This window comes from Salmo salar, chromosome ssa09 (assembly GCF_905237065.1).
Source record: "Salmo salar chromosome ssa09, Ssal_v3.1, whole genome shotgun sequence".
Lineage (NCBI taxonomy): Eukaryota > Metazoa > Chordata > Actinopteri > Salmoniformes > Salmonidae > Salmo > Salmo salar.
Window position 1 is genome coordinate 109,262,926 of NC_059450.1, and position 27,650 is coordinate 109,290,575.

Here is a 27,650-nt window from a genome sequence, read left to right on the forward strand (position 1 = left end):
ACAAATACCTGTAGTGATGAAGTCAATCTATGAGTTACTTGATGAAATAGATTTCCATGTAGTCATGGCTCTATGTAGTACTGTGCGCCTCCCATAGTCTGTTTTGGACTTGGGGACTGTGAAGAGATGTCTGGTGGCATGTCTTGTGTGGTATGCATGGGTGTCTGAACTGTGTGTCCGTTGTTCAAACAGATATCTTGGTGCATTCAACATGTCAAAATCTCTCACAAATACACAAATATGAAGTCAATCTCTCATCTACTTTGAGCCAGGAGAGATTGACATGCATATGATTAATTATTAATGTTACACTCTGTGTACATCCAAGGGCCAGCTGTGCTGCCCTGTTCTGAGCCAATTGCAAATTTTCTTAGTCCCTCTTTGTGGCATCTGACTACACGACTGAACAGTAGTCCAGGTGCGACAAAACTAGGACCTGTAGGACCTGCCTTGTTGATAGTGCTGTTAAGATTAAAGAGCAGAGCTTTATTATATAAAGACTTCTCCCCATTCTAGCTACTGTGCTATCAATATTTTGACCATGACAGTTCATAATCCAAGGTTACTCCAAGCAGTTTAGTCTCCTTGACTTGCTCATTTTTCACATTATTCATTACAAGATTTAGTTGAGGTTTAGGGTTTAGTGAATGATTTATCCCAAATACAATGCTTTTAGTTTTTGAAATATTTCGGACTAACTTATTCCCTTGCCACCCATTCTGAAACTAACTGCAGCTCTTTGTTAAGTGTTGCTGTCATTTCAGTCGCTGTGTAGCTGACGTGTATAGTTTTGAGTCATTCGCATACATAGACACACTGGCTTTACTTAAAGCCAGCGGCATGTTGTTAGTAAAGATTGAAAAAAGTATGGGGCCTAGACAGCTGCCCTGGAGAATTCCTGATTCTACCTGGATTTTGTTGGAGAGGCTTCCATTAATGAACACCTTCTGTGTTCTGTTTGACAGGTAACTCTTTATCCAGAATATAGCAGGGGGTGTAAAGCTATAACTTATACGTTTTTCCATCAACAAACTATGATCGATAATGTCAAAAGCCGCACTGAAGACTTAACAAAAAAGTCCCCACAATCTTTTTATCATCAATTTCTCTCAGCCAATCATCAGTCATTTGTGTATGTGCTGTGCTTGTTGAATGTCCTACCTACTTACCTAAAATCGTTCTGAAAGTCTGTTGTCAATTTGTTTACTGTAAAAACAGTATTTTTTTCCCCAAAGTTTACTAAAGTTTGGTAACAGGCTGATTGGTCTGCTATTTGAGCCAGTAAAGGGGGCTTTACTATTCTTAGGTAGGGGGAATAACTTTTGCTTCCCTCCAGGCCTGAGGGAACACACTTTCTAATAGGCTTAAATTGAAGATATGGTAAAAATGGGTATCAATTTCGTCCGCTATTATCCTCAGTCATTTTCGATCCAAGTTATCAGAGCTTGTCGTTGTTGATAGACAACAATCATTTTCACCTTTTCCACACTCACTTTACGGAATGAAAAATTACAATTCTTGTCTTTCATAATTTGTTCAGATATACTTGAATGTGTAGTGTCAGCGTTTGTTGATGTCATGCCTAAGTATGCTAATATTTCAAATGAAAAAAGAATTAAAGTAGTTGGCAATATCAGTGGTTTTTGTGATGATTGAGCCATCTGGCCCTGAGTCAATACATGTTAGAATCACCTTTGGCAGCGATTACAGCTGTGAGTCTTTCTGGGTAAGTCTCTACAAGCTTTGCACACCTGGATTGTACAATATTTGCACATTATTCTTTTTTAAATTCTTCAAGCTCTGTCAAGTTGGTTGTTGATCATTGCTTGACATCCATTTTCAAGTCTTGCCATAGATGTTCAATGCTGATTGAAGTCAAAACTTCAATGTCGTCTTGGTAAGCAACTCCAGTGTATATTTGGCCTTGTGTTTTAGGCTATTGTCCTGCTGAAAGGGGAATTTGTCTCCCAGTGTCTGTTGGAAAGCAGACTGGACCAGGTTTTTGTCTAGGATTTTGCCTGTGCTTTGCTCTATTCTGTTTCCTTTTATCCTACAAAACTCCCTAGTCCTTGCCAATGACAATTTAACCTTTATTTAACTAGGCAAGTCAGTTAAGAACAAATTCTTATTTACAATGACTGCCTACCCCGGCCAAACCCGGACGATGCTGGGCCAGTGCCCTATGGGACTCCCAATCACAGCTGGATGTGATACAGCCAGGATTCAAACCAGGGACTGTAGTGACGACCCCTTGATGCAGTGCCTTAGACAGCTGCGCTACTGGGAGCCCATAACATGATGCAGCCACCACCATGCTTGAAAATAAAAGAGTGTTAATGTGTTGTTGGATTTTCCCCAAATATAGCACTTTGTATTCAGGACACTATTTATTTAACCTTTATTTAACTAGGCAAGTCAGATAAGAACAAATTCTTATTTTCAATGATGGCCTAGGAACAGTGGGTTAACTGCCTTGTTCAGTGGCAGAACAACAGATTTTTAGCTTGTCACCTCTGGGATTCGATCTCGCAACTTTCCGGTTACAAGTCCAACGCTCTAACCACTAGGCTACCTGCCACCCCTTAAATATGTTCAATAAGGAACCAACAACGGTCTTGGGATATCAAACAACAGCATAGGTAAGTGTGAAGACAGGTACACATGTCAAAATGGCGGAGATCATTTTTTAAATGGTGGGGTTGCTCTTTGCTTAAAGATAAACTTCCAATTTTGGCTTAAAGAACATTAAATGGGGTTTACACAACCCATATTTCTTGACAAACCCTACTTGTTTTACCAAGAATATATACAGTAGCGTTAAGGAGTGGTGCTAGTAAATAAATAAAGTTACCAGCACAGCACACCCTTTGTCCTGTCACCTCATTACCTGTATAAAAGACACCTGGGAGCCAGAAATCTTTCTGATTGAGAGGGGTCAAATACTTATTTCCCTCATTAACATGCAAATCATTTTATAACATTTTTTACATGCATTTTTCTGGATTTTTTTGTTGTTATTCTGTCTCTCACTGTTCAAATAAACCTACCATTAAAATTATAAACTGATCCTTTCTTTATCAGTGGGCAAACGTACAAAATCAGCAGGGGATCAAATACTTTTTCCCCCCCACTATACATTACAATTAGCTTATTATCATTATCGAAATTAAGGTTCTCATTACCCGAAACGTACCTAAACATGATGTGATAATGAGAAATGTGTGTTCGGTAATGAGAGGGCCCTTAGCTCAATTTGTAAACAATAGGATACAGATTATTATGAGTCATCAAACAATATTGACAACATCACTGAAGCCCATTCATGCTTCCATGTTGGTAAGGTAATGGTTTTTTCTCTCCCAATTTGAGATTTTTAGCTGTTTCGGTAACAAGAAGGCCAAGTGGGGTATAGGGGGTGTCTGAGAATAAGAACCTCCTGGTGAAGGTATATAAGCAAATACATTTACTTAGCATGTGCTCATCTAAGGACTACTCCTCTATATGATGCATCATTGGTGAATAAAACTTTATTTAAAAACTGATTGGAGTTTTTACAGGAACTTGAAAAAGTGTTACGTTAATGAGACACGTCCACAGACACTGTGTTTGTATCGTAATAAATGTTATAGTTTAATGTAAACTTCAACTAGTATACCAATTTTATGATTTATGGACAAACTACAGCACCATATGTTGTGTTGTATTCAAATAACTTTTTTTCTAAAGTAACATTTCCAAAAATTCCCTGTAATGAGGATATTCAGGGGAAAATGTAAAATTGATATAAGATAAAACACTTTGCCAAAAACTAGCCATCTTAGTCTTTAGAATTTTCTAATTTCTGCAGATACATGATGGTTTTGTAACTGAATTACCCCCCCCCAAACGTACTTGAAGATCACTCATAGAAAAAAACAGTGTTCAAACATACACTGACTTCCATATTTACCCACCCACACCCTGGTTACCTAACGAAGACATACTTTCTTTAATATGTCCCCAGTTTCTCTGATGTCTTGCCTCTGTCATTGTTCACTGGGAATTTCCTCTAACAGCACTTTCTCCACGTAAACACAGATATAAATAGTTCCCACCATGCAGTGACGCCCATTTACACTCTCAGAATAGACCCTATCCATTTCTATTTCCTGGCGTGCCGGGGTCAAGGGATCACATATCCACATAGTTAAACCGTTTGAATAACTCCCTAATTGTGTTTGACGCATGGCGTTACACACACGGAACAGGGAGGTGTGCAGCTGTCCCGCTTGACAAAGGTTAAAAGGTTGACTCCAGTGTCTCATTGCAGTGTTAGATAACCTTCTCGTAAAGCCAAGGCGTGTATGGAAGCAAGCTTGTGTGTGCTACAGGAGCCTGGAGAGAGTGGTGGTGGTGAGGTGGGGGGTTTAGGGAGTTAGAGTTTTAGTGTCGCGGCAGCCAGGGCTAAATATGGCCAGGCAGACACACACCGAGTAGACTAGGACTGGTCAGCTAACCTAACCCCTTTACAAGTGACATGGACAACTGACTTATACAGGTGCAGAGGGGTTGTGTAAACAGGGGCAAAGGGGGCGATAGCAGATTAATTAAGGGGTACGAACTGTGTTTTTATGGACGTCTCAGAGAGAGTTGAGGAGACAGAAATGACTCTTTCGGCTTGGTAGCCTGTTCCGACGGTTGCTGTCCAAAGACAGTAAGGAGAGGAGGAAGACGAGGAGGAAGGAACAGCAAAACCGGACAGCGATGAGCAGGGTGAGTTCTCTCTACTCCAAGCCAGGGGTTTCAAACTCATTCCATGGAGGGCCGAGTGTCGGCAGGTTTTTGTTTTTTCCTTTCAATTAATACCTAGACAACCAGGTGAGGGAAGTTCCTTACTAATTAATGATCTTAATTCATTAATCAAGTACAAGGGTGGAGCGAAAACCCTCAGACACTCGGCCCTTCGTGGGAATGAGCTTGACACGTGCTCCAAGCCATCCGCATAGGCTCAGACTGAGTAGTTGGCGATAGTGTTCAGTAAGCTAGCTGTAGTAACGAGTTAACTCAGTGCACGCTCATGTGAGGAGTAACTTTCCTGAGACCTGAAAACTTGCATTAGCTCCAACCTAGATGACTAGGATTTATATCAACAGGCTGAGGCAGTCTTGTGGAATTGGTTCAATGGAGTTGGTTCAGTGCACACTCACATAAGGAGTAACATTGCAGTGTGCAGTGCGATATCCAAGATGGCAATCCAAGATGGCAGCATGTCAAGTCATTTGTCTGTCACTAGTAGATTTTAACCTACAAATAACCTATTAATTTATGGTGGAGCAAATCTACAATTTCCTTGTGGTGTAGTGCAAACTGTTTAGTTTTGCTGGTGTAAAGATCGCGGGTCTCCGTCAACTCGGATAAAAATATTTTTTATATTTGCACTTCTTTACTTGAAGTTTACCCAAGTAACCCTCTCTATAGCTGGCCTGGGTTCTATCCATAGCTTTCCCTCTGCGGAGTGTCTCGTCCAAGCTGATCCTCTTCGCTCTCAGCCTGGCTGTCAGGAGGCAGCTAAACAATCCGCAACCCGTTCTCTCAATCGACCTCCCACACCCAATCTATTTACACATGCACACACTCACATACAAACTCATAGATACACACAGTCCCTCTCTCCCCTTACTTTTCCTTGGCCTCTATTTCTTACATCTCTCAGAGAAAATGACAATTTTCATGATATTACTTTGTGCACTGACTTTACTGAACTCAGGAAAAACAAACATTGCCGCTGGGTGAGTACATCTGACAATGTGCTCTCCCGTCCATTGGACATTTTGTCTGCGGGAACTCGCTCTTTTTCCTCGGTCCACTCGTCCAAGTGCCGATGCATTTGTGGCATGATGTGAACAGTACAAACTTGTGTCACTACCAAAGTTTAATAGTTTTTAAATGACTGTTGGTTAAAGCCGGTGTCTGATGATTTAAAAATATACTAACTCTATTTTATCAATGTACCAATCGGGCTTCAGGAAGAAGCATAACACAATTACAGCAGCCATGAAGGTTTTAAATGATATCACTGAAGCCATTGACAAAAAACAGCACTGTGTCTCACTTTTATTGATCTTATCATCAATACTGACAAAACTAAACTAATGGTGTTTTCTAAAGCAAGAAATAGACCTCTGAACCTTTCACCTATTACTACCTGTCAGGGAAATTAGATTGAGACTGTAACCTCATATAAATATATTGGAATTTGAATTGATGACGGCCTCTCTTTTAAATTGCATATTCAACAACTTACAAAAAAATTGAAGCTGAAGTTGGGATTTTATTTTAGGAATAAGGCCTAATTTTATTTTGTATTGTCTGGAAACTCACTTGTAGAATTCGGCTAGTAGGTCTCTTAAAAAGAGAAGCCATTCGAGGTTATTAAACAGAGGTGCCTAGTTATTCTTCTTTTGTTGATATCAGGTAATGTGCAACCTAACCCTGGCCCTGATATGCAATGTCTCCAAACTCCCTCTGATTTTAAATCTAGATCTGGTTTTGGTAATTTTTCATTTTAAATGTATGCAGTCTGTTGTCAAATTGATTGGGTTAGGATTTGGGCTAAATCAACTGATGCAATTGTTTTTTCTGAAACCTGGCTCAGCAAGTCTGTTCTTGATAAGGATATTTGTATAAATGGTTGATCGAGTTAAGAAAGGTGGGGGTGTGGCTATATATGTAAAAGACTAAATTCCTTGTAAGTGTGGCAAAGTCTGACTCTATTTGTAAACAGTTGGAATTTCTTGCTTTGAATCTTGAGGTTTGAATCTTGAGGTTTCAAAGGGTCTCTCTATAACTGTGATTGGCTGTTATAGACCCCCTCTGCTCTCAGTGATGCATTTTCTTCTCTGATGCACCTTATGTCTAAACTTCTTTACAGTGAAATGATCTTGATTGGTATTGGTTAAAGCCGGTGTCTGATGTTTTTAAAATGTTTTGTAATTCTATGAATCTTACCCAGTTAATTTACTCACCCACCCGCCCAAATCTCAAATGTCCAGAGAAATCTACCCTGATTGATTTGATATTGACATAACATAAATATTCTGCGGTTGGTGTTTTTTGTAATGATTTAAGTGACCATTGTGCTGTTGTTGCTGTTAGAAATACTAAGGTCCATAAGACAAACCCACGCTTTATTCGTAAGATACATTTTGCGAGTTTTAATGAGCAAGCTTTCTTTCATGATTTGTTTTATTTTGATTGGTGCAAGAATGAGCTTATTCCTGATGTGGAAACTGGAAATTCTTTCATGCTGGTTTTATCCAAATAGTAAACAAGCATGCCCCATTCCGCAGGTTCAGAGTTAAAGGGTGGGATAATCCATGGTTTTCTTCTGAGCTGTCTTATATTATTCACAAACGTAATCTAGCCTGGGCTAAAGCAAGGAAATCATGTTCTGATGCTGATTGGCTTCTTTTTAGGCAGCTACAAAACAAGTGTTATTTTCTTCTCAGGAAGGCCAGGTCTGAATATTTTATGTTTGTTACCACTGATAACCTGAATGACCCTAGAAAGTTTTGGAAGGCAATTAAGACTGTATGGTAAGAGTATTGTTCATGAATTACCGTCATGTGTATTGAAGGACTCTGTTGCTGTATATGACAAAACTGAAATGCTGAATTGTTTCAATAAGTGCTTTGTATTATCTGGTAGGCTGTTTGATTCAGTATCCTCTGTCTCTGACAACCCTGTGTGGATGAACCAGTGAGGGCAGGTCAAATGTTAAGCTTTTTGCCATTCTCAGTGCAGGAGGTACAGAAAGCACTGAAAACCTTAGATCAGAGAAAGCCTGCAGGTCCTGGGATCTTCTTGATCCCTGCTTTTTAAAACTGGCAGCTAATTCCATAGCTGAACCCCTTACATATCTGTTCATTGAGATTTATTTTAAACTGCAAAACCCTTATGCACCACTGCACTTTATATACAAGGGTTGGCTGGCCTTCTAGTCAATCGTAGGCTCAGTCACTGGTATACTTTTTATTTACAAAGCCATTTTGGGTTTACTACCATTTTATTTGGGCATTTTATTGTTCAGACGTGGTGGGTACTCTCTTCGTTCGCAGGACTTTATCCTGCTAACTGTTCCAAATGTCCGAACTGAATTTGGTAAAAGGGCTTTTATGTACTCTGCGCCATTGGCTTTGAACTCCTTACAAAATACTTTTAAACTGGAAGAACTTGTCCCGATTGGTGTTTTTAAATCGTTGATGAAGGATTTTGGGGCTGATTCCTTGACCTGTCAATGTTTTTAATTTGCTGTTTTATGATGTTGTTATACTCTTGTGACTTCTGTTTTTTTACTAGATTACCTGTAGTTTTTCATGTTGTCTGTCTGTAATTGTGTAATGACTTGGTGCTGCTTATTTTGGCCAGGACAATCTTGAAAAAGAGATTTCAAATCTCAATGAGCACCTCCTGGTTAAATAAAGGTTAAATAAAAATTTAACCAGGTAACTTTGAGTCCTGAAAACTTGCGTTAGCTCCAACCTAGAACAAATGCCTAGACTTTCGCTCAACAGGCTGACACAGTCTTGTGCCGCACAGACCCGAGTTCGAACCCAGTCAGTAATAATGCCTATGCACATGGTAACAGCTGTAACATTAAGAGGCCATAATATAGTTGTCATTCACCAGTACAAGTTGAGGTTTCCATGGGCAAAAGTCGTTTAACGTTTTAGGGTTTTGAATAGAAGGCCTGGTTAGTGTAAAGATAAAATAAAAAAGTTTATAAAATTGCCTGGTTAGTTTTCGTGATAGATGATGGTGAATCATGATGATGAGGATGATTATGTGGAAGAGGAGAAGAGGGATGATGTGAATGACTATAATGGTAATTGTGATGATGGTAGTGATGATGAAGAGTACAGTAGTAGCTTGGTCTTAGTGGGATGGCTCGCTCTTTACTATCCATTGCTCCTGGCTTAGATTGCAGGGGTAGGAGTGTGGTTGGCAAGGACTTTGTGTTTGTCTAAGTGGGGATGAAACTTTCTGTTTTAATTTCCAAATATCAGGGAAAGTAAGTCAGTAGGCTGATAAGAGTAAGCGGTATGATAACGGTAAACAGTAACATGATGATGATGATGATGATGATGATGCTCTCTAAAGTATCTGTGACACTGACCCAGTTCCAACTTGTCCACACCTGCCATCTGCCAACCAAACTTCTTCCTCCCCCTTCTCTCAATGCCGGCAATAGAAAGTACACAAGTACTCAGCACTGTATAAAAATACATTAATTATAAGGAGCTCCGATCACCTCTCATAACTCTGCCCACAATGTCTCACCTCAGAAATATCTCTGTTTGTTAACACCACCAATAGGACAAAGATGCTTGCCCCTAATACGCCCGCATGCACATACACAACATTTGTATTTCTCATACTTTTTATGAGAATATTCTTGTGAGTGGCAATAGTCTGCACATCTGTTCACTGGTAGGCCTATGTGTTGGATCCATAATGGGGGGCCAAAACAATGAGCCACATATGAAATCCATATTAATGAGGCATACAAGATTATTAGGCACATGTGAGAGGCAGAGACAAAGGACCGGAGGGTGCTACAGTGGTGTGAAAAGCGTGGGGTGCGATGACAATTTGTCATTCACTTCTGTCTTGTCTGCCTAATGTGTATGTGTGAGACTGTGTTTGCTGCTCTTTGTGTGTTAGTGGGTGTGTGTCTGTGAGAGAGCTGATTGTTCGTTGCCTATTCTCCCTGTGTGTGTGTGTGTGTGTGTGTGTGTGTGTGTGTGTGTGTGTGTGTGTGTGCGCACGCATCTCTGCGTGTGTGTGCGTGTGCATCAACGGACCTTGACCATGAAGACTGTTATGCATTTATAGCCGGCAGTAGCAGTAGCAGCAGCAGTATAGTTCCTTTTTCTATCTCATTTCAACACTCAAGTCAGAGATTTCATCACCCTGTAAATCTAGCGTGTGCCTGTATGATGTGGTTGTGAATGGAGGAATCTATGGGCATAGATAAAGAGACAAAACTATGGAAATATTGATGGCTATTTTCTAGTGCTATGATGAAACAAAATACATGTTCAGGTTGTCTGTCACGACTTCCACCGAAGGTGGTTCCTCTCCCTGTTCGGGCGGTGCTCGGCGTCGCCGGCCTACTAGCCATCACCAATCCATTTGTTTTGTCTTTGGTTCTTTCACACCTGGGTTCATTTGGTTTAATTTCTGTATGTATAATTTCCCCTGTTGCCTGCTTAGGTTTGTGCGGGATTATACGTGTTATGTTGCTCGTTGAGGTTGTGCCTCAGGTTTATTCACGTTTATACTGAGTGTGTATAAGTTTAGGAGCGTTGTTTTCCTCCTTCCGTGAGTACTGTGTTCTCTTGTGTCGTGGGCAGTTTGGGCAGGTGGCTGCTCCCATTACTTCACTGCTGAAGGGGGGACCGGTGCGTCTGCGGTGGTCGGCTGAGGCGGACAGAGCTTTTGGTCGCCTGAAGGCTCTGTTTACCTCGGCTCCCGTGCTGGCTCATCCGGATCCCTCTTTGGCATTCATAGTGGAGGTGGACGTGTCCGAGGCTGGGATTGGAGCCGTGCTCTCACAGCGCTCGGGTACGCCACCGAAGCTCCGCCCCTACGCTTTCTTTTTGAGGAAGCTCAGCCCGGCGGAGCGAAACTATGACATGGGGGGATCGGGAGTTGTTGGCTGTCGTCAGAGCTCTGAAGGTGTGGAGACATTGGCATGAGGGGGCTCAACACCCCTTTCCTCAGCTGGACTGACCACCGTAATCTGGAGTAACACAATTCGCAACATTGTCATCATGCAGTCATGAGAAAAGTGAGGAGGGTATTCTGTGTGGCACAGAGATAGGTTGCACAATGTTTACAATAGGACCACAATGAAACTGTAAGCAAAATGTAATTTACACGATTTGTTCTGTATCATATTTAGCAAACAAGCATTGATTTCATACTTTTCAATATTATGAAATCATGAAATGACTCTGCAGTAGGAATGAAGGTAATGTAGTACCCTATGAAGAGAGCTGTGTGTTGTTTGGTGTTTAGTTGCGTTGACTGTACGTGCACGCAAGTACGTAAGAGAGCGACGACCTGCCATCCTTTGATGTAGATTGATGTGATGGGGAGCCAGGGTTCCCCTGTGACAGCTGCATTTGCCTCTGTCCTCAGCATGATACCGCCCCCTCCTGGCTAAATGATTATCTTGCATGGAGTTGTGAGCACATTCACCTGAATAGACGTTAGTAGCCTATAATAGGCCTATATCGGGCAGATTTACATTTATTGGAATGAGTCTTATCCTGGAGGCAGAGATGAGCGATTTCCGCTAGATGTGCCAGCAGCAAAGTAAAAATGGTCTATATCGTAAAAATTCATGAAAACAAAAATGAGCTTTTGGTCTTAATTTAAGGTTAGGGTTAGGCATTAGGTTTAGTAGAGTGGTTAAGGTTAGATTTAGAATCAGATTTGATAAAAGGAGGTCCCTCTATGTTCGATTCTACTATCCATGTATTGGCTTCACTCTTCTAAAATAACCAGGTATCATGATTTTATGATCTTCTCTTGATATGATCATCTTATTTAGCTGTTCCAACGATTTACATGACGATAGCCCTATGGCCCTAGTGCAGGCTACGTTTCAATGTAAAAAGCCCAACGTTCCTAGAGACAATTTATCTAATGTTATCACTTGGCATACTTAATGTAGAAAAAGCAAAACGTGATTTCATAGTCAAATGCATTACTTGGGCAGTGAAATATAATACCATTAACTGTTTCTCAAAGCTACTGATCGGATCATGTTCTGCGAATGTGTTATTCTACTCACACACATTTCTCTACTCACCTTCTTCTGAACCATAAAGATGTAGCCTATGTCTCTGCCTCATATTTCTGAACAGCTGAAATAAAACCTGCAGCGATTTGAATGCACAAACATTCAAGGCCATTGCTTTGCCAATGTTTGCAATGATGATTAAAACATAACATTAAATCGCTAATTAGACTGTGTGTCTGTGTCTTGCTTGTGTTTGATGTGCTGCTTGATGTAACTCCCCACTTTAGTTTTGCCCTTGAGTTTTGCATTTGCGAGTTTGTACAAACATGTTGATCATTTCCTTTGTGCACGTATGTAAATAGCTGCATGTAGCCTAACTACCTTCCTGAAAAATAACATGAAATAGAGCTTATTCTTAATAGCCTACTGAGGCGTGGAACGCAATAGTTCAAACATATCGACCATGACCTCCTCTATGTACAACATGAAGTTTGTAGGCTACACCAGACAAAGGCGTTCATTGGCGAATTGGCAGTGGAGCATTGAGGAGCAGCAACGCAGGCAACGGAGTGGGCAGCGGCTACCTAAACAAAATCATGCACATGCGCAGAACTATCCGTATATTTAGCCACGGCAAATCAGGTTTCCAGAAAATCCGGAACAGCAGCCACTTCGATAATCAATAGCTTCTCATTCTCACTCTGACATGTCCTGGAATCTCTCGCGCCCCAGGCTTTTCGCACCACTATAGCCAACCACCAAGGATGAACAAGGCGCATTACCTCATCCACGGCGATCCTGTCACTCTACCCTGCGGTTTAACTTTGGCGTGCGCGCTTGCAACAGAAGAGACATCGTTTTGTATGCGAATAAAACCGAAAGGAGTCATGGGCTTTGGGGAAATTATTCTGACTTGTAGCATAACTTGCAATTCATGGAGCCATGGGTGTTTTTGTTGGAATTCTTATCAATGAAAAATATCTCAAGATGTGTCGGTCTAATCCATCGCGTCCCTTTGTCGATGCTTTTCTGCCGTTTTCGATCTGCTGAGGGGAAGCCAGAGATCTGGATAGCACGGTGGTCGACCTGAGGTGGCTATGCTTCAATAACCTCCATCGTAATAGAGCGTGTCAGATTGCGTGAATTGACGAAGGAACACAATAACCCAAATCAATGAAGATTCTGAGGCTTTTCCTGAAGAAAGGTGCGCATATGCTGCAGTGTCTCTGTGGAAAGAGATCGAAGTCGACCACAACCACAAGCGGTGAGACATCTTGCATACTTCTTTCTTTCAGTGCGAGGGAGTCTGTTCTCCGTAGTGGCGTGGGGGATTTTCCTCAGCAGCGGTGTGCTTTTAGCAGTCTAATTTTCTCAATGGGAGGAACAGTGAGAGACATAAATTTGAAAACAAACAAACAATTAGGCATTATGGTCGACTCATTACCTTTGAGACAAAATGCCTCCTTTATCAGCATTTTTACTCAATCAGTGCGACCAGCTCGACATCTAAAAGTCCTTATTTTCAAATCAGTGGAGTCGCATAAGTGGGCTACTGAGAGCCAGTAATTTCATACCAAATGAGCATCTATATACATTAGCCATGCCACTTATATGATAATATTTCATCATCTTCTATTTGATGTGTAAGCCAATGTGATTTTATCAGAAGACATGTTTGTGCGTTGGAGTATGTCAGTGTGTGGATACGTTAATGGGTGTATGTAAGCCTAGACTTTCAAGTGCAACGTTTCACAGGTCAATAGTGTATTGTGTGTAGGATAGATTGCTTCAAATAGTGGAAGAAAGAAACTGCATTCAGGAATTGTATTCTGGGGCGCTGGTATTCCACCCAGCGAAAATGTCCAAAGTCGCCAAATAGGTGCAGACTTCTATGTAGTAATGGATTGATTGACACAGGAGCTGGCTGTGCAGTATGCTACTGTACCTTTTGGCCATGTGTATATATATATATATAAATAATGAGAGAGATGCATGCAGCTGACATTCAAATAACTACATCAAACTGTTTTTTCTACTTCTTCTAATACTAAGACCTCAATAAAACAAAATTTACATATATTCTTAGGGTATTTTGACAGGGGAGGAAATCAAAGGTGATACAGGCAAGTGGGAGAAAAAGATTGAGAGGTTGGAGTGGGAATTGAACCCTGGTCTCTGGTGAGGAGAGGAGCAGTGGTGATTTTAGCATGTAAATCTTGGTGGGGTAAAACAAAAAAATGTGGGATGCATGCCAGCAAAGCCACTACACAACACCTAAACAATACATGAATTGCACTCAAACAGTGCCTACATATAGCTGTCGCAACAGCAGAGTCCCAACACCTTACCACTGCTACACCTGGCTTTCAGTGGAGCTTATATATATAAAACACTATTTGACGTGTCAAATAACACAATTCTATTACAGAATGTTGTGTGTGCTGAATTTGCACGTGCAAGCCAAGCGCCACCACTACTATCAGTTGCACTGTTAAAGCTGTACAAAAAAGTATGCAAACAAGCACACACTGGGCCACGAACGTTGTATTTACAACCGCGTTGGTGAAAATAGACCAAGTTATTAGGGTGAGGCACGTGGGCTACTAACAGCTTACTACACAACAGACACTTAGTATTACTTTCTTAGCTACAGTATACATACTTGCATACTATATAATTTATGCAGCAGCATACAAAACATTTTTGGACTCACCTTGTGAAGGTGGCGCAGCGGTCCTTTTGTGGGCAAATCTTATCAAAATCTGTCATTCTCTGGATTTATGGTGGGGGGGGACGACACACAGCCACTCCATTGAATAGCAGGCTAACGTTAGTGGTTGCTTTGCCATGCTTGCAGTTAGCCACTGATTCCTTCCAACACACAGCCACTCCATTGAATAGCAGGCTAATATTAGTGGTTGCTTTGCCATGCTTGCAGTTAGCCACTGATTCCTTCCAACACACAGCCACTCCATTGAATAGCAGGCTAACGTTAGTGGTTGCTTTGCCATGCTTGCAGTTGGCCACTGATTCCTTCCAAACGACTCATTGTTGAATTTGCGATTTCAAATCAAATTGTATTTGTCACCTGCGCCGAATAGAATAGGTATAGACCTTAGTGAAATGCTTACTTACAAGCCCTTAACCAACAATGCTTTAAGAAGTAAAAAAAAGTGATAAGTAAAAAAATAAAAGTAACAAATAATTAAACAGCAGCAGTAAAATAACAAGCGAGGCTATATACGGAGTACCAGTACAGAGTCAATGTGCAGGCCACCGGTTAGTTGAGGTAATTGAGATAATATGTACATGTAGGTAGAGTTAAAGTGACTATGCATAGATTATAAACGGAGAGTTGCAGCAGTGTAAAAGAGGGGTTTGTGTAGCCCTTTGATTAGCTGTTCAGGAGTCTAATGGCTTGGGGGTAGAATCTGTTAAGAAGCCCTTTGAACCTAGACTTGGCGCTCCGGTACCACTTGCCGTGTGGTAGCAGACAGAACAGTCTATGACTAGGGTGGCTGGAGTCTTTGACAATTTTAGGGCCTTCCTCTGACACTGCCTGGTATAGAGGTCCTGGATGGCAGAAAAATTGGCCCCAGTGATGTACTGGGCTGTAGGCACTATCGTCTGTAGTGCCTTGCATTCGGAGGCCGAGCAGTTGCCATACCAGGCAGTGATGCAACCAGTCAGGATGCTCTTGATGGTGCAACTATAGAACCTTTTGAGGATCTGAGGACCCATACCAAATCTTTTCAATCTCCTGAGGGGAATAGGCGTTGTCTCTCCCTCTTCATAACTATCTTAGTGTGTTTGGACCATGATATTTTGTTGGTGATGTGGACACCAAGGAACTTGAAGCTCTCAACCTGCTCCACAACAGCCCCGTCGATGAGAATGGGGACGTGCTCGGTCCTCCTTTTCCTGTAGTCCACGATCATCTCCTTTGTCTTGATCACGTTGAGGGATAGGTTGCTGTCCTGGAACCACACGGCCAGGTCTATGACCTCCTCCCTATAGGCTGTCTCATCGTTGTCGGTGATCAGGCCCACCACTGTTGTCATCAGCAAACTTAACGATGGTGTTGGAGTTGTGCCTGGCCGTGCAGTCATGAGTGAATAGGGAGTACAGGAGGGGACTGAGCACGCACCCCTGAGGGGCTCCCGTGTTGAGGATCAGTGTGGTGGATGTGTTGTTCCCTACCCTTACCACCTGGGGGCGGCCCGTCAGGAAGTCCAGGATCCAGTTACAGAGGGAGGTGTTTAGTCCCAGGGTCCTTAGCTTAGTGATGAGCTTTGAGGGCACTATGGTGTTGAAAGCTGAGCTGTAGTCAATGAATAGCATTCTCACATAGGTGTTCCATTTGTCCAGGTGGGAAAGGGCAGTGTTGAGTGCAATAGAGATTGTATCATCTGTGGATCTGTTGGGGCGGTATGCAAACTGGAGTGGGTCTAGGGTTTCTGGGATAATGGTGTTCATGTGAGCCATGACCAGCCTTTCAAAGTATTTCATGGCTACAGACGTGAGTGCTACGGGTCGGTAGTCATTTAGGCAGGTTACCTTAGTGTTCTTGGACACCAGGGACTGTGGTGGTCTGCTTGAAACATGTTGGTATTACAGACTCAGTCAGGGACAGGTTGAAAATGTCAGTGAAGACACTTGCCAGTTGGTCAGCGCATGCTCAGGGTACACGTCCTGGTAATCCGTCTGGCCCTGCGGCCTTAAGAATGTTGACCTGTTTAAAGGTCTAACTCACAGCTACGGAGAGCTTGATCACACAGTTGTCCAGAACAGCTGGTGCTCTCATGCATGTTTCTGTGTTACTTGCCTCGGAGCGAGCATAGAAGCAATTTAGCTCGTCTGGTAGGTTCGTGTCATTGGGCATCTCTCGGCTGTGCTTCCCTTTGTAGTCTGTAGTAGTTTGCAAGCCCCGCGCAAACGACGGACGTCAGAGCCTTCCCTGTAGCTCAGTTGGAAGAGCATGGTGTTTGCAACGCCAGGGTTGTGGGTTCGATTCCCACGGGGGCCAGCACAGGAAAAAAATGTATGAAATTGTATGAAATGTATGTATTTACTACTGTAAGTCGCTCTGGATAAGAGCGTCTGCTAAATGACTAAAATGTAAATGTAAAATGGAGCCGGTGTAGTACGATTCAATCTTATTCCTGTATTGACCCTTTGCCTGTTTGATGGTTCGTCAGAATATAGCGGGATTTCTTATAAGCTTCCGGGTTAGAGTCCCGCTCCTTGAAAGCGGCAGCTCTACTCTTCAGCTCAGTGCGGATGTTGCCTGTAGTCCATGGCTTCTGGTTGGGTTATGTACATACGTTCACTGTGGGGACGACGCCATCGATGCACTTATTGATGAAGCCAGTGACTGATGTGGTGTACTTCTCAATGCCATTGGAAGAATCCCGGAACAAATTACAGTCTGTGCTAGTAAAAAAGTCCTGTAGCTTAGCATCTGCTTCATGACCGCTTTCTTATTGACCGAGTCACTGGTGCTTCCTGCTTTAGTTTTTGCTTGTAAGCAGGAATCAGGAGGATAGAATTATGGTCAGATTTGCCAAATGGAGCGCGAACAACATAACCTGAAAGGCCGCTCAGCAAGGAGGAAGCCACTGCTTCAAAACCGCCATAAAAAAAGCCAGACTACGGTTTGCAACTGCACATGAGCACAAAGATCGTACTTTTTGGAGAAATGTCCTCTGGTCTGATGAAACAAAAATAGAAATGTTTGGCCATAATGACCATTGTTATGTTTGGAGGAAAAAGGGGGAGGCTTGCAAGCCGAAGAACACCATCCCAACTGTGAAGCACGGGGGTGGCAGCATCATGTTGTGGGGGTGCTTTGCTGCAGGAGGGACTGGTGCACTTCACAAATTAGATGGCATCATGAGGGAGGACTATTATGTGGATTTTTTTGAAGCAACATCTCACTTCAGTCAGGAAGTTAAAGCTTGGTTGCAAATGGGTCTTCCAAATGGACAATGACCCCAAGCATACTTCCAAAGTTGTGGCAAAATGGCTTAAGTACAACAAAGTCAAGGTATTGGAGTGGCCATCACAAAGCCCTGACCTCAATACTATCAAAAATTTGTGGGCAGAACTGAAAAAGTGTGTGCGAGCAAGGAGGCCTACAAACCTGACTCAGTTACACCAGCTCTGTCAGAAGGAATGGGCCAAAATTCACCCAACTTATTGTGGGAAGCTTGTGGAAGGCTACCTGAAACGTTTGACCCAAGTTAAACAATTTAAAGGCAATGCTACCAAATACTAATTGAGTGTATGTAAACTTCTGACCCACTGGGAATGTGATGAAAGAAATAAAAGCTGAAAGAAATCATTCTCTCTACTATTATTCTGACATTTCACATTCTTCAAATAAAGTTGTGATCCTAACTGACCTAAGACAGGGAATTTTTACTAGGATTAAATGTCAGGAATTGTGAAACTGAGTTTAAATGTATTTGGCTAAGGTGTATGTAAACTTGGATGGTTGAGGGGCAGCTGTTTGGAACTGTGGGGGGGGGTGGTGTTTGGAGAGCTGGCGGTTGGGAGCTTGGGCCGGTGGCTGTTGGATTGCTGGTTCGGGTCTGCATTTTTGACAGTGTGATAGATCTGTCGACATGCCCTTGAGCAGGGCGTTGCTTCTTTGTGTCGGTCTGGATGTGAGTCTGTTAGATGAATAATGTGATACAGTTGTTGAGCTGCTTCACTGCAAGTACATTGTGTTTTAAATATTCAATATATAAAAAATAAACACACACACACACACACACACCTTTACACATAATTTGCTGCTGCTACTGCTGCTGCTATTATTATCTATCCTCAAGCCTAGTCACTTTACCTTGCCTATGTACGTACACTATATATATATACAAAAGTATGTGGACACCCCTTCAAATTAGTGGATTCTGCCCATTTCAGCCACACCCATTGCTGACAGTTGTATAAAATTGAGCAGACAGACATGCAATCTCCATAGACAAACATTGGCATTAGAATGGTTTAACTGAAGAGCTCAGGGACTTTTTAAACGTGGCACTGACATAGGATGGCAACTTTCCAAGAAGTCCGTTCATCAAATTTCTGCCCTGATAGAGCTGCCCCGGTAAACTGTAAGTGCTGTTATTGTGAAGTGGAAACGTCTAAGAGCAACAATGGCTCAGCTGTGAAGTGGGAGGCCACACAAGCTCACAGAATGGGACCGTCGAGTGCTGAAGCGCGTAGCGAGTAAAAATCGTCTGTCCACGGTTGTAACACTCACTATTGAATTCCAAACTGCCTCTCGAAGCAACGTCAGAACACTAACTATTCGTTGGGAGCTTCATGAAATGGGTTTCCATGGCCAAGCAGACACACACAAGCCTAAGATCACCATGCGCAATGTCGAGTCGGCTGAAGTAGTGTAAAGCTTGCCGCCATTGGACTCTAGCGCAGTGGAAACGCCTTCTCTGGAGTGATTAATCACGCTTCACCATCTGGCAGTCCAACGGACAAATCTGGGTTTAGCGGATGCCAGGAGAACGCTACCTACCCGAATGCATAGTGCCCACTGTAAAGTTTGGTGGAGGAGGAATAAAGGTTGTTTTTCATAGTTCGGGCTAGGCCCCATAGTTCCAGTGAAGGGAAATCTTAACGCTACAGCATACTACGACATTCTAGATGATTCTGTGCTTCCAATTTTGTGGCAACAGTTTGGGGGAAGCGCTTTACTGTTTCAGCATGGCAATGCCCCTGTGCACAAAGAGAGGTCCATACAGAAATGGTTTGTTGAGATCGGTGTTGAACTTGACTGGCCTGCACAGAATCCTGACCTCAACTCCATCGGACACCTTTGGGATGAATTGGAACGCCGACTGCGAGCCAGGCCTAATCGCCCAACATCAGTGCCCAACCTCACTAATGCTCTTGGGGCTGAATTTAAGCAAGTCCCCACAACAATGTTCCAACATCTAGTGGAAGGCCTTCCCAGAAGAGTGGAGGCTGGTATAGCAGCAAAGAGGGGACCAACTTCATATTAATGCCCATGATTTTGGAATGAGATGTTCAACGAGCAGGTGTCCACATACACTACATCACCAAAAGGTATCTACCTCATACACCCTGTATATTGCTCCATTCTTGTGTATTTTTATTTTATTCCTCTTGTGTTACAATTTAATTTTTAACCTCTGCATTGTTGGCAAGGGCTCGTAAGCAAGCATTTCACAGTAAAGTCTACACCAGTTGTTTTCTGCGTATGTGACAAATACAATTTGATTTGTTTCACTCAATTGGAGAGGACACACCAAAGTAGGCATAATAAGGCCACATTTCTAGGACTCAATCTACAGTGAAGACATGCCTTGGAGAGTAGGACATTTTATTTCAGGTTGGGTTTAAATGATAAAATGGCCCTAATTGAGACCGTGTTGGTTATGCTCAGATAAGGAGATATGAAGAGTTTACAAAACGCTATACAGTATATACATTTTCAGAAATGTTGGTAAATGAGCATTTATTGTTTAAAGAACTTATGAAAGAGCTTGGTGTGTTTTTTTCATTATCTAATCATGGCATGGGCTTGTTCAATGACAAACATGTTTTTTTTAACTTGGTTTAATTTCAGAGAGACAAATAATCATGTTGTGGTACCCAAAACACTATATATTTGCATCTCTCTCAGAGAAATAAGTAGTACTGATAGGTTTTACACAGTCAAATGTAACAAATAATAATTTTAATAAAGAACTAAAAAGGATACATTTGTGACATCAGTATACCTATATATTTTTTTATGAATCAATACTGTCTATGAGATCTGTATGTAAAACAACATTTACATTTGACATTTAAGTGATTTAGCAGATGTGCTTATCCAGAGCGACTTAAAATAGCATCTTAAGATAGCTAGGTGAGACAACCACACATATCACATCCAGTTCAGACCTGGGTTCAAATGTATTAGAAATCTTTTTCACTGTGCTTGATGAAGCTTACCTGGTGCAACAGAACTAATCTTAAGGCCATCTGCATCTCTTATGTCTCATCACCATCATACTGAGGGAGGGATGGAGCGAGAGACCCAGTTCTGTTACCATGGCAACTGTCTGTTACAGCATCCCCTGACAGAGCAATCTTTCTGCCATCATCAGGAACATGACACCTGGCCGACGGAGTGACTGACTGCGCCTCTCACTCCTTCACTGCCTTTGTGTTCCATTATGTAATCCTTGCAGTAGTCTGCAGTCTCACTGAAATGTTTTTACTGCTGCAGCTGAGGTTTTGATGTTTTCGAACATTGACTTGATATGTCATTCAAGCCACGTCTTGTTTTGGTTTCCCACAAATGTTTAGAGGTGGGGGAAAAGAGGGGAGAGAGGAGGTGTGGGAGGAGGAGAGAAAAAAGGAGTATGGGGTTGAGAGAGAGACAGACGAGACATGCTGGCCCGCATAAATAATTAATACATATGTACGCTGAGTGTGTATTTTTAGTGTCTTGATCTATTTGAGAAACACTCGTTTGTTTGTTGAGGAAGTGGAATTCGTATCAATGCAACAGTGAATTTTGCTGCTCTTGAGTGAGAAAAGCACTGTCCATTTCTATGTGGGCTTGAGCTGCTGTTCTTAAGCACACCGTATGAATGACAGATATTCTAAAGAGTAAGAATGAAAGCATGTTTACCAAAGCACCCTGTGACATTGTTGCAAGGGAGAGATGGGGAGAGAGAGGAGGGGGTGTGAGTATACTGTAAGTTGTGAAATTCAACACTGAAAGGAATATAGAGGGGTACACATTTGTATTTATTATGGATCCTCGTTAGCTGCTGCCAAGGCAGGATCTACTCTTCCGGGGACCAAGCAAAATTAAGGCAGTTATCCAATTTTTAAAACATTACAATACATTCACAACACATTGTGTGCCCCCAGGCCCCTATTCTACTACCACATCTACAACACAAAATCCTTGTGCACATGTGTGTGTAGTACGTATGTTATCGTGTGTTTGTATGCATGTGGCTTTGTTTGTTTCTTCACAGTCCCCGCTGTTCCATAAAGTGTAATTGTATCCTTTTTTTTTTAAATCAAATTTTACTGACTTGCCTGAGTTACTTGATGTGGAATGGAGTTCCATGTAGTCATAGCTCTATGTAGTACTCCGCGCCTCCCATAGTCTGTTCTGGACTTGTGGGGTATGCATGGATGTCCGAGCTGTGTGCCAGTAGTTCAAACAGACAGCTCGGTGCATTCAACATCAATACCTCTCACAAATACAAGTAGTGATGAAGTCAATCTCTCTACCACTTTGAGCCAGGAGAGATTGACATGCATATTATTCATGTTAGCTCTCTGTGTGCATCTAAGGGCCAGCTGTGCTGCCTTGTTCTGAGCCAGTTGCAATTTACCTAAGTCCCTCTTTGTGGCACCTGACCACATTGAACAGTAATCCAGGTGTGACAAAACTAGGGCCTGTAGGACCTGCCTCGTTGATAGTGCTGTTAACCTGTTGGGGCTAGGGGACAGTATTTGCACGGCCGGATAAAAAACGTACCCGATTTAAACTGGTTACTACTCTTGCCCAGAAACGAGAATATGCATATAATTAGTATATTTGGATAGAAAACACTCTAAAGTTTCTAAAACTGTTTGAATGGTGTCTGTGAGTATAACAGAACTCATATGGCAGGCCAAAACCTGAGAAGATTCCATACAGGAAGTGCCCTGTCTGACAATTTGTCCTTCTGTTGCATCTCTATCGAAAATACAGCATCTGTGCTGTAACGTGACATTTTCTAAGGCTTCCATTGGCTCTCTAAAGCCGCCAGAAAGTGGAATGGGGTTTCTGCTGTCTCTGGGCGAAGAACAGCAGGAGAGTTTGTGAGTGGTCAGCCTGGGGACAGTGAGACTGAGATGCGCGGTCACGAGAATTCTCAATTTTTTTCTTTCAACCTTTGAATGAATACAACGTTGCCCGGTTGGAATATTATCGCTATTTTATGAGAAAAATAGCATAAAAATTGATTTTAAACAGCGTTTGACATGCTTCTAAGTACGGTAATGGAATATTTTGAATTTTTTTGTCACGAAATGCGCTCGCACGTCACCCTTCGGATGGTGACCTGAACGCACGAACAAAACGGAGCTATTTGAATATAACTATGGATTATTTGGAACCAAAACAACATTTGTTGTTGAAGTAGAAGTCCTGGGAGTGCATTCTGACGAAGAACAGCAAAGGTAATCCAATTTTTCTAATAGTAATTCTGAGTTTAGTGAGCCCCAAACTTGGTGGGTGTCAAAATAGCTAGCCGTGATGGCCGAGCTGTGTACTCAGAATATTGCAAAATGTGTTTTTGCCGAAAAGCTATTTTAAAATCTGACACCGCGATTGCATAAAGGAGTTCTGTATCTATAATTCTTAAAATAATTGTTATGTTTTTTGTGAATAGCGGCGTTTTGTTGTGCGTTCAAGACACTATCCGAAGGGTAACGAAGGGTGATATGCCCGGCGCGTTTCGTGACAAAAAAAATTCAAAATATTCCATTACCGTACTTCGAAGCATGTCAAACGCTGTTTAAAATCAATTTTTATGCTATTTTTCTCATAAAAAAGCGATAATATTCCAACCGGGAGTCGTTGTTTTCGTTCAAAGACTGAAAATGTAAACATGGAGTCGTCTCGTGCACGCGCGACCAGTCTCATTGTTCTCAGATCGACCACCTACCAAATGCGCTACTGTTTTTCAGCCATGGCCTGCAAAGTCATCATTCAACGTTCTGGCGCCTTCTGAGAGCCTATGGGAGCGTTAGAAAATGTCACGTTACAGCAGAGATCCCCTGTTTTGGATAGAGATGACAAAGAAGGCCAAGAAATGGTCAGAGAGGGCGCTTCCTGTTTGGAATCTTCTCAGGTTTTGGCCTGCCAAATGAGTTCTGTTATACTCACAGACACCATTCAAACAGTTTTAGAAACTTTGGAGTGTTTTCTATCCAAAGCTAATAATTATATGCATATTCTAGTTTCTGGGCAGGAGTAATAATCAGATTAAATCGGGTACGTTTTTTATCCGGCCGTGAAAATACTGCCCCCTATCCATAACAAGTTAACCATATGGTATAGTTAACTTTCAGTAGAGGAATTGGGGGTCAAACCTTGGCTCTCTCTTCTGAGGTAAGCTGGTCTGAAGAAAGTAAATCAGGGTGGGGTTTTATACGTGAACATAGAACAGGCTTGTCACATGACGCTTGGTCCTGTCTGTGTCCCTGGGGGCGTGCCGATGACTGATTTTAATCTTTGAACAGAAATACATTCTATCACATTAACATCAGTACATAGCATCTCAATGTATTACAAAAAGCTTTATCGTTATTAATACATTTTATACAACCATTTAGATGCAAGTCCCATAGCTGAGGCTATTATATAAACAGTATTATGGTAATATGGCTATATTGTCTCTTCTGAGTATCACAAAATTGTACCAAGCGGACCAGTTCGGAGCTGGATTCTTCACCAATCTTTTATACCTTCTCCAGAACATAAATGTTGTTCGGTTCCCCAATTCTGTGAGTTGGAAGAATTTTCTGTGTCTCTCTATGAAACCCCTCTGTGTCTCAACTGGGCCACGTGGAAGGTGATTCTCCTCTAGAATTTTACCACCCCTTCACACAGGGCCTGGGTGGGGGGAGGTAGGTTGGGGGGATGGTGCAAGGGGAGGGGGTCAACTGTCCTCCCTGTACTCAAAGAGGGCAGCGTCATGACAGTAGTTTAGTAAATTCACCGGAAGTTTGCGGTAGGTATGCTAGTTCTGAACATCACATGCTAATATAAAAAGCTGTTTTTTGATATAAATATGAACTTGATTGAACAAAACATGCATGTATTGTATAACATAATGTCCTAGGAGTGTCATCTGATGAAGATCATCAAAGGTTAGTGCTGCATTTAGCTGTGGTTTTGGTTTTTGTGACATATATGCTTGCTTTGAAAATGTCTGTATGATTATTTTTGGCAGGGTACTCTCCTGACATAATCTAATGTTTTGCTTTCACTGTAAAGCCTTTTTGAAATCGGACAATGTGGTTAGATTAACGAGAGTCTTGTCTTTAAAATGTTGTAAAATAGTCATATGTTTGAGAAGATATAGCATTTTTGAGTTATTTGTATTTCGCGCCACGCGATTCCACTGGCTGTTGCCACCTCACCCAGGGAGGTTAAGAAGGTAGAACAGCGCTTTATTTTGGACAGACTTTTCACCATTTTAGCTGCTGTTGTATCAATATGTTTTGACCATAACAGTTTACAATCAAGGGTTACTCCAAGCAGTTTAGTCACCTCAATTTGCTCAATTTCCACATTATTCACTACAAGATTTAGTTGAAGTTTAGTGAATGATTTGTCTCAAATGCAATGCCTTTAATTTTTTTACTATTTAGGATTAACTAATTCCTTACCACCCATTCTGAAACTAACTGCAGCTCTTTGTTAAGTGTTGCAGTCATTTAAGTTGCTGTAGTAGCTGACGTGTATAGTGTTGAGTCATCTACATACATAGACACACTGGCCTTACTTAAAGCCAGTGGCATGTTGTTAGTAAAGATTGAAGAAAGTAAGGGGCCTAGACAGCTGCCCTGGGGAATTCCTGATTCTACCTGGATTATGTTGGATAGGCTGCTATTAAAGAACACCCTCTCTGTTCGGTTAGACAGGTAACTCTTTATCCACAATATAGCAGAGGTCTAAAGCCATAACACATACGTTTTTCCAGCAGCAGACTGTGGTCAATAATGTCAAGAGCTGCACTGAAGTCTCACAAAACATCCCCCACAATCATTTTATCATCAATTTCTCTCAGCAATCTCAGGAGGAACCCAGGGCCAACCGCACCAGCATATGGTCTCACAAGGGGTCTGAGGATCTCATTTCGGTACCTAATGGCAGTCAGGCTACCTCTGGCGAGCACATGGAGGGCTGTGCGGCCCCCCCAAAGAAATGCCACCCCACACCATGACTGACCCACCGCCAAACCGGTCATGCTGGAGGATGTTGCAGGCAGCAGAACGTTCTCCACGGCGTCTCCAGACTCTGTCACGTCTGTCACGTGCTCAGTGTGAACCTGCTTTCATCTGTGAAGAGCACAGGGCACCAGTGGCGAATTTGCCAATCTTGGTGTTCTCTGGCAAATGCCAAACGTCCTGCACGGTGTTGGGCTGTAAGCACAACCCCCACCTGTGGACGTCGGGCCCTCATACCACCCTCATGGAGTCTGTTTCTGACCGTTTGAGCAGACACATGCACATTTGTGGCCTGCTGGAGGTCATTTTGCAGGGCTCTGGCAGTGCTTCTCCTGCTCCTCCTTGCACAAAGGCGGAGGTAGCGGTCCTGCTGCTGGGTTGTTGCCCTCCTACGGCCTCCTCCACGTCTCCTGATGTACTGGCCTGTCTCCTGGTAGCGCCTCCATGCTCTGGACACTACATTGACAGACACAGCAAACCTTCTTGCCACAGCTCGCATTGATGTGCCATCCTGGATGAGCTGCACTACATGAGCCACTTGTGTGGGTTGTAGACTCCGTCTCATGCTACCACTAGAGTGAAAGCACCGCCAGCATTCAAAAGTGACCAAAACCTCAGCCAGGACGCATAGGAACTGAGAAGTGGTCTGTGGTCACCACCTGCAGAACCACTCCTTTATTGGGGGTGTCTTGCTAATTGCCTATAATTTCCACCTGTTGTCTATTCCATTTGCACAACAGCATGTGAAATTTATTGTCAATCAGTGTTGCTTCCTAAGTGGACAGTTTGATTTCACAGAAGTGTGATTGACTTGGAGTTACATTGTGTTGTTTCAGTGTTCCCTTTATTTTTTTGAGCAGTATATATATATATATATAAAAAAGCTAAGCAAATAAAAATCGGCTGATTTTAATCGGTATCGGCTTTTTTGGCCCTCCAATAATCGGAATCGGCGGTGAAAAATCATAATCGGTCGACCTCTAATACCATTATCAAAGTATTGCCTAATTAGTGGTCCCAAAACAAAACACTCACAATAGCCTCGAACAACAGTAACCCAGCGCATACCTGTTTACCTCATCCATCAAAACATTACACGTTATAATTTGAACCACTAAGCCAGATGCCCTCGCAAGGCACTCTAGTTCCTCGTTCAATACATTAACCAGTCTTGCTGTGATCAACCCAGTACCACAGAATGACACACCCAAATCGAACTGCCTATAGCTCAGGACCTGAATATTCTTGATACCATTTGAAAGGAAACAGTTTGTGGAAATGTGAAATTAATGTTTGTTCTTAACTGACTTGCCTAGTTTAAATCAAATATCTCAACCATCAGTCATTTCTGTAAGTGCTGTGCTTGTTGAATGTCCTTCCCTATAAGCGTTGTGTTACACGGAGCGGCACAGGGGAACCCGAGAGCGGACTTAGAATGAGTTGCAGCTGATGGGGATCTGCTCTGACTCCAGCACACCTGTCTCCAACCACACCCAAACAGAAAGGGAGGGAGAGAGCGTGTACTGGGGGAATGGCTGTAGGTCAAGCAGACAATGGATGACCACTAGGGGGTGTGGCAGGAGCAGATGTGAAAGCTCTCGTCAGCACCTGAATCTATAAGAGCAGCTAGAGGAAAAGCCTGACTCTGCCACACAAGGTTGGCCTCAAACAGGAGTCTGGGGGAAGATGGGCAGGCGATTTGACCCAATAGTATTTTCCCCACATCGCCCGAGCCTCTTCTTACTGGACACAGGGAACAAGTGGAAACCAGGTGACCAACCCGGCCACAGTATAGACAGCTCCTAGAATCAACATGCTACTGCCTCTCCTCTGGAGATAGACGGGTCTGGCCGAACTG

The 27,650-nt window shown here is 42.5% G+C and overlaps 1 pseudogene; it reads left to right on the forward strand.

The window, feature by feature from the left end:
• The first annotated feature begins 12,848 nt into the window (after positions 1-12,848).
• The window catches only part of LOC123744703 (fibroblast growth factor 12-like), a 112,038-nt pseudogene continuing 97,236 nt past the window's right edge, over positions 12,849-27,650 (forward strand).